Source organism: Oncorhynchus gorbuscha, unplaced genomic scaffold (genome assembly GCF_021184085.1).
Source record: "Oncorhynchus gorbuscha isolate QuinsamMale2020 ecotype Even-year unplaced genomic scaffold, OgorEven_v1.0 Un_scaffold_510, whole genome shotgun sequence".
Lineage (NCBI taxonomy): Eukaryota > Metazoa > Chordata > Actinopteri > Salmoniformes > Salmonidae > Oncorhynchus > Oncorhynchus gorbuscha.
In genome coordinates, this window is record NW_025745342.1 from 362,542 (window position 1) to 371,433 (window position 8,892).

At 45.4% G+C, this 8,892-nt stretch overlaps 1 long non-coding RNA gene across 1 annotated transcript; it reads left to right on the top strand.

Moving 5' to 3' along the window:
• Positions 1-4,396: 4,396 nt before the first annotated feature.
• On the top strand, positions 4,397-7,411 carry LOC124018426. Its single transcript, XR_006835622.1, has 3 exons — positions 4,397-4,579; positions 6,143-6,336; positions 6,806-7,411. It is a non-coding gene; the product is annotated as an uncharacterized LOC124018426 (long non-coding RNA).
• Positions 7,412-8,892: the final 1,481 nt, after the last annotated feature.

Sequence of the window (8,892 nt, forward strand, 5' to 3'; positions counted from 1 at the left end):
TGAGACAGGAGGGCCTCCACATTGCCCCTCTGTACTGGACAGGGCCAAACAGGAAGGATATAGTCTCCACCCACTTTGCCAAAGCACAGCCCCCACACCACTAGAGGGAAATCTACAACCACCAACTCACATTGACTCTGTACCGGTATCCCCTGTATATAGTCTCCACATTGACTCTGTACTGGTACCCCCTGTATATAGCCTCCACATTGACTCTGTACTGGTAGCCCCTGTATATAGTCTCCACATTGACTCTGTACCGGTACCCCCTGTATATAGTCTCCACATTGACTCTGTACCGGTACCCCCTGTATATAGCCTTCACATTGACTCTGTACCGGTACCCCGTGTATATAGCCTCCACATTGACTCTGTACTGGTACCCCCTGTATATAGCCTCCACATTGACTCTGTACCAGTACCCCCTGTATATAGCCCCCACATTGACTCTGTACTGGTACCCCCTGTATATAGCCTCCACATTGACTCTGTACCGGTACCCCCTGTATATAGCCTCCACATTGACTCTGTAATGGTACCCCCTGTATATAGCCTCCACATTGACTCTGTACTGGTACCCCCTGTATATAGTCTCCACATTTACTCTGTACTGGTACCCCCTGTATATAGTCTCCACATTTACTCTGTACTGGTACCCCCTGTATATAGTCTCCACATTTACTCTGTACTGGTACCCCCTGTATATAGTCTCCACATTGACTCTGTACTGGTACCCCCTGTATATAGCCTCCACATTGACTCTGTACTGTTACCCCCTGTATATAGCCTCCACATTGACTCTGTACCGGTACCCCCTGTATATAGTCTCCACATTGACTCTGTTCCGGGTACCCCCTGTATATAGTCTCCACATTGACTCTGTACCGGTATCCCCTGTATATAGCCCTCACATTGACTCTGTACCGGTATCCCCTGTATATAGTCTCCACATTGACTCTGTACTGGTACCCCCTGTATATAGCCCCCACATTGACTCTGTACTGGTACCCCCTGTATATAGCCTCCACATTGACTCTGTACCGGTACCCCCTGTATATAGCCTCCACATTGACTCTGTACTGGTACCCCCTGTATATAGCCTCCACATTGACTCTGTACTGGTACCCCCTGTATATAGTCTCCACATTTACTCTGTACTGGTACCCCCTGTATATAGTCTCCACATTGACTCTGTACCGGTACCCCCTGTATATAGCCTCCACATTGACTCTGTACTGGTACCCCCTGTATATAGCCTCCACATTGACTCTGTACTGGTACCCCCTGTATATAGCCTCCACATTGACTCTGTACTGGTACCCCCTGTATATAGCCTCCACATTGACTCTGTACTGGTACCCCCTGTATATAGCCTCCACATTGACACATTGACTCTGTACTGGTATCCCCTGTATATAACCTCCACATTGACACATTGACTCTGTACTGGTATCCCCTATATTTCACCCCACTATTGTTATTTACTGTTGCTCTTAATTTTTTGTTTTCTTTCCTCTTACTTTATTTTTTATTGTTTAGATATTTTCTTTAAACTGCGTCGTTGGTTAAGGGCTTGTAAGTAAGCATTTCACAATACAATTCGATTTGATTTGTAATGGCAGAAGGACGGCCTCATAGTAATGGTTGGAACGGAAGGAAGGAAGGAATGGAATCTAATACCTGGTTTCCATGACACCACTTCATTTTCTCCATTCCAGACATCCTCCCCTCACCAGCCTCCTGTGGTGGTGTACAGAAATTTAGCATTTGGGAAATACATTTTGATGTGATATGAAAGTAGAAGGCTTTATGCTTCTAGAACCGTATCGTGATTCCAGAATCGATTCACGTTTAGATGGAATAAACCTTGCTGTTTGAGATAGCAAGACCATCGTGATTCGAGAATCGATTCACATTTATATGGAGTTTACCTCTGAACATTGCAAAAGTCTGCTTTCGCAAGACCAGGTAAACGATGTAGCAACCAGAACAGTGGGGAATTGTACGCGATCAGTCGACATTATCTCTCTCTCCATCTGTCTCTCCTTTTCCCTCTCAGGTTGAGAGTGTGTCTGTGGGTTTGTTTAACTTGGTTGGGTTGTTGTTGATCTTTATCCAGAGCAGGGAACAATCTCCATCATCTGTCTGTCCATGATGTCCCTCCACCTCGTTGTGTTGTGTTTCTCAGTTCAGTGACTCTGCAACTCTGCACGCAATGGGGGAGACGTGGCACTGTTCAGCACAGGTAACACATGAACACAGGCGAACACACACACACACACACACACACACACACACACACACACACACACACACACACACACACACACACACACACACACACACACACACACACACACACACACACACACACACACACACATACTGTACTTCTGGCATTTGGAACATGATATCAACGTGTGTGTTTGTGTCCCTGTGTGTGTTTGTGTCCCTGTGTGTCCCTGTGTGTGTGTGTCCCTTTGTGTCCCTGTGTGTGTGGGTGTGTGTCCCTGTGTGTGTGGGTGTGGGTGTGTGTTTGTGTCCCTGTATGTCCCTGTGTGTGTGGGTGTGTGTCCCTGTGTGTGGGTGTGTGTCCCTGTGTGTGGGTGTGGGTGTGTGTCCCTGTGTGTGTGGGTGTGGGTGTGTGTCCCTGTGTGTGTGGGTGTGTCCCTGTGTGTGTGTGTCCCTGTTTGTGTTTGTGTGTGTGTAGGTGTGTGTCCATGTGTGTGTGGGTGTGTGTCCCTGTGTGTGTGTGTGTCCCTGTGTGTGTGGGTGTGTGTCCCTGTGTATGTCCCTGTTTTGTGTGTGTGTGTGTGTGTGTCCCTGTGTATGTCCCTGTTTGTGTGTGTGTGTGTGTCCCTGTGTATGTGTGTGTGTGTGTGTGTGTGTGTGTGTGTGTGTGTGTGTGTGTGTGTGTGTGTGTGTGTGTGTGTGTGTGTGTGTGTGTGTGTGTGTGTGTGTGTGTGTGTGACTACTTTTTTGTGTGTGTGTTTGAAGGACAGGGTTGATGGTTGCTGGAGCAGGGTTCTCGTTGAGGTAGTATTACCCAGGGCTTCCAACTGGAGCAGGGTTCTCGTTGAGGTCAGTATTACCCAGGGCTTCCAACTGGAGCAGGGTTCTCGTTGAGGTCAGTATTACCCAGGGCTTCCAACTGGAGCAGGGTTCTCGTTGAGGTCAGTATTACCCAGGGCTTCCAACTGGAGCAGGGTTCTCGTTGAGGTCAGTATTACCCAGGGCTTCCAACTGGAGCAGGGTTCTCGTTTGAGGTCAGTATTACCCAGGGCTTCCAACTGGAGCAGGGTTCTCGTAGAGGTCAGTATTACCCAGGGCTTCCAACTGGACCAGGGTTCTCGTTGAGGTCAGTATTACCCAGGGCTTCCAACTGGACCAGGGTTCTCGTTGAGGTCAGTATTACCCAGGGCTTCCAACTGGAGCAGGGTTCTCGTTGAGGTCAGTATTACCCAGGGCTTCCAACTGGAGCAGAGGTCTCGTTGAGGTCAGTATTACCCAGGGCTTCCAACTGGAGCAGAGGTCTAAGGTCACTGCATCTCAGTGATATGTCACTACAGACAACCTGGATCAAATCCAGACTGTATCACAACCCGCTGTGATTAGGAGTTACATTGTCTACCCTTTGAATTCACTATAATAGATTATGTAACAGTTTGGCCAAAACCATGTAGGTACCAACTCATCCTCATTGCCGCCCATATAAATGTGCCTAAATTTAGGCTAATGTTTATATGTGCATTATACACTATGTTTTGGTTTAAAGAAATCAGATTACAGTATAATGCTTCTATGGATGCCATCCCCAAAAACAATTTAATGTCATCATTAACCAACAACTTCCGACACCCATTTCTAACTCAGTCACCCGTTTATTTGAAAGGGAGTTAGCATTATACCCACCCCCCCAAAAAAAATGACACCAAAAAATGACAACTTCTAAATATTACGCAGCGAAAACAGCTGAATAAACATCACACTATAGTAACCTCATTATAGGCCCATTAGATAAATATTAAAACATTTAATTTAAAAACAATTAGATTAGATTATTACATAAATTATGACTGATTTGACGGATCAGCTTCTTTGAATGGGTGACGGTGACTGGGTCCTTGTGCTACACCCCGCGGGGTTCCATTGATCTGTTACCATAGCTACACCGTATGTGTCTCTAGCAATGAACACCACAGTCAAACTTTGACTTTCTCCCTCATGTACACAGGGTTTTGTTGTTGTTTTTCTGTGGAACAGGAAGAAGCAGTTGAGTTCCGTGATAGCTACAGCCCACACCACACACACACACACACACACACACACACACACACACACACACACACACACACACACACACACACACACACACACACACACACACACACACACACACACACACACACACACACACGCAGGTACAGACATGTAGCACACTCAGCTGTAGTGTATAAAAGACCATCCCTGGCTGTAGGGAGAAGCAGACAGACAGAGAGGAGGGAGAGACAGACTTCATCACTGACTCCAGATCTGAGGAGAAACTCATCTGAAGAACCTCTCACACCAATGTAAAGAGGTGAGTGGATTTACAACTGGGAAAGAACAGGAAGACCCAGACCTGTAGACTGTCTGCTCCTCATTAATACCTTCTCATCACTGACTCCAGACCTGTAGACTGTCTGCTCCTCATTAATACCTTATCATCACTGACTCCAGACCTGTAGACTGTCTGCTCCTCATTAATACCTTCTCATCACTGACTCCAGACCTGTAGACTGTCAGCTCCTCATTAATACCTTCTCATCACTGACTCCAGACCTGTAGACTGTCTGCTCCTAATTAATACCTTATCATCACTGACTCCAGACCTGTAGACTGTCAGCTCCTCATTAATACCTTCTCATCACTGACTCCAGACCTGTAGACTGTCAGCTCCTCATTAATACCTTATCATCACTGACTCCAGACCTGTAGACTGTCTGCTCCTCATTAATACCTTCTCATCACTGACTCCAGACCTGTAGACTGTCAGCTCCTCATTAATACCTTATCATCACTGACTCCAGACCTGTAGACTGTCTGCTCCTCATTAATACCTTCTCATCACTGACTCCAGACCTGTAGACTGTCTACATGGCACCATTTAGATCCAGAGGAAACTTTGTCAGATTTGCGACTTTGCAGATGTTTTGAAAATGTACATTTAAAAAAAATCTCATTGTGTCATTCAATTCTACTAACCAAACAAAGGTTTGAGTTGTCACTCAAAAAAACTAAAGGTAAACACTACATTTAATCTCCCAATTTTCTTTTGAGTATTTTGGTTCACGTGTGTGGTGTGTGTGTGTGTGTGTGTGGTGTGTGTGTGTGTGTGTGTGTGTGTGTGTGTGTGTGTGTGTGTGTGTGTGTGTGTGTGTGTGTGTGTGTGTGTGTGTGTGTGTGTGTGTGTGTGTGTGTGTGTGTGTGTGTGTGTGTGTGTGTGAGAGAGAGAGAGTGTATATGTGCTCATCTCAGAGATTGTTTGACACAAGTATTTATTTTGATAACTATTTGATATTTTTTAGTCTCAAAAGACCTTAAATCTTAGTCACATTTGAATAATTTCATCCATCATTAGTTTTAGTTATTATCAGTTGAAGAAAACTCTGGAGAGTCGAGTTGAATCACATACATTTTGTTTTCATTAAATAATTCATAATAACCTTTTACTTACATCATGTGCACACTTAGATAGCCTTGTCCTACTAGGCCTACTATCGCCTCGTATACCATAGCTGGCAAACATTGTAACCAATGGCAAGCCATTATTAACCATACAGGAAGTGTATCCAATGGCAAGCCATTATTAACCATACAGGAAGTGTATCCAATGGCAAGCCATTATTAACCATACAGGAAGTGTAACCAATGGCAAGCCATTATTAACCATACAGGAAGTGTAACCAATGGCAAGCCATTATTAACCATACAGGAAGTGTAACCAATGGCAAGCCATTATTAACCATACAGGAAGTGTAACCAATGGCAAGCCATTATTAACCATACAGGAAGTGTGGTGGGAAATGTTGTTGTCTGAAGAGAAAGCCTTGCATTGTACATCTTGTGCTTGTTCTCTCTCACTCTATTGTGGTTTGTGCAGGTGACTGTGATTTCCTCAGACCAATTGGCAGAACAGCCCAGTTCCGGCATCACAAACAGGATGATTGATTCTGCACATCCTATGGGAAGGCGTGAGGGAATTTCTCATCTGATGAAAAGACGACTGGGACCCGCCCAGACCATAGGAGACATATCATAAGTGAACAATAGAGGGACATATCTACTGACTTTTCAGTAAGTTAATTTAAATGAATTTTTATTTTAAAAAACATTTCAAAAAATAAAAAAATAAAACTAAACCTTAAAAATGAAGTAAATGGAAAGATACCATAGTCTTAGAGAGAAGGCTAAAGACGTGGGCAGGAATAGCCCCGTTGTCTATAGGCATTGACGTGTAGTGTCTACGTGGTCTGAGAGCCACTGGTAAATAGTAAATAGCGCAAGGTGTTATTATATATGCATAGGAGGTAGCTGCAAGAGAACCGTTGAAGATACAGATGGAGTAATACTGGGTGTGTTTGGGCACTAAGGGAATGTGAATGTATGAGTATGGAAATTACATGTTAACCCTTCAATGCTTCTCCCTAAAGCAGATGCCGGTGAAGACCATGACTGTGACCTAGCCATTGCCATTGACTGTAGCCCTAGGTTGGACTTGAGAGACACCACGTTAAACTAATGACTAATACACTTTTTCCCCCAGAACAGGTTGTCCCTGGAAGGAACGGAGGAAGACATTGTAGAGAATTTAGTCCCCCTTAACAGTGTTCTTAAGACTCGTTTCCCACGGGTGAAGGCGTCTTTGTCGAACCTAGCAGGTGGAGCCGAACACTGTTTGAACCCAGGTCATTCCGTGGTGGTCAAAGACTTTTAGGAGAAAGAGTTGGAACGACGCCCGTCGATATCAAGTTCTTCAAGACCACCCCCCCCCACTGCGGTGAAGGTTGCTGAGAGAGATACCTGGATCCACGCGTCGCACTGCAGACGAGTTCCTGATCCAGGAGAAGATGAGGCCTCGCCAGTCCCGGCGGTGCCGTGTGGCCCTCCTCTGCTTTAGCACAGGAATGCTAATAGGAACAGTAGGCTGTCTTCTTGTAGGAAACCCGACAGAGGGTCAAATGAGTCCTGAGCCAAAGGGGCAAACACAGGCCTGGAGTAGTGGCCCAGAAGTAGATGGTCACCGTAGAAGGAGAGCCCTGCTTGGCCCTCACAACCATGAGGACAATTTGTTCTTATCTAGAGCACAAATGGTTGCCAACCTGACATCCAAAGGAAAGGACTGTTGGGTGTGTGGGTTGAGTCCGGTGAAGGTAGGGGCAGGCTTGCCCCTTATGGGAGTCCCAATAGGAGTGAACTTTACTATAGCATTGGCAGGAAAAATACCTTTTTACACTATGACCAACAATGTTAAGGTATATAATCAACCCAATGTATTCTGTTATGTGAGACCTGATAATGTATCACTCCCACCCATTTCAGTGGCTGGGGTGACGACTGCCCCTTGGTGTATTAGGGGATATGGAGATCACTATTTGGGGGAATTCAAATGTAATTGTACAATGAATATTAATGGATCAAATGCTTGCAATTTAAAGGTGATACAGGAGAATGGTCAGGTTGATAAGGAACCGTTTACAATTTGGTTTGACAAACATAGAACCATTCTGAGAGGAGCCCCTAATGGCACCTACTGGCTGTGTGGTAAGATGGCTTACCAGAGCCTTCCCCTGAACTGGGGAGGTACTTGTACTGTTGGGTTTGTGGTGACAGCAATGAGAACCGTTCCAAACAATGACCAGAATCTGAAGGATCTCTTTAGAGACTACAACCCTCCTGGGACGAGGAGAGATGAGAGGTCTCTGGCTGACGGCACTCACACTCAGGCACCTGCCTCCAGGTTCTTTGACAGGTTTTTCCCTGGGTGTGGAGTTGCAGGTGCCCAAGACCAAATTCTTCATATCTCTAGACACGTGGAGAAAATTGGCAATGCTACTCGAAATGCCCTGGAACAATTGAATGGGGAACTAAAAGAATTGGCTGAAATGACTCTTCAAAACAGAGAGGCTATTGACTATCTTTTGGCAGCTCAAGGGGGCACTTGTGCAATCATTGGCGATGAATGTTGTACTTTTGTCCCAGGTCACTCTTCTAATGTGACTGATCTTGCCCAATACATTGCCACTGTTGCTAAAAATTATTCCCCACAACTAGAGCGGACGCTTGCAACTTGGTTGGAATCCCTGTTGGGAAGTTGGGGATCTCATATTGACCAATGGGCTGCAGCGTGTGTTTTTTGCTTAGTCTGCATAATTGTATTATTAACATGCTGTAAGGCTATCTAACAGGCTGTAAGGCTATCTAACAGGCTGTAAGGCTATCTAACAGGCCGTAAGGCTATCTACCAGGCCGTAAGGCTATCTAACAGGCCGTAAGGATATCTAACAGGCCGTAAGGATATCTAACAGGCCGTAAGGATATCTAACAGGCCGTAAGGATATCTAACAGGCCGTAAGGCTGGGCTATCTAACAGGCCGTAAGGCTATCTAACAGGCCGTAAGGCTATCTAACAGGCCGTAAGGCTATTGTAAGGCTATCTAACAGGCTGTAAGGCTATCTAACAGGCTGTAAGGCTATCTAACAGGCTGTAAGGCTATCTAACAGGCTGTAAGGCTATCTAACAGGCTGTAAGGCTATCTAACAGGCTGTAAGGCTATCTAACAGGCTGTAAGGCTATCTAACAGGCTGTAAGGCTATCTAAGACGCTGTAAGGCTATCTAACAGGCTGTAAGG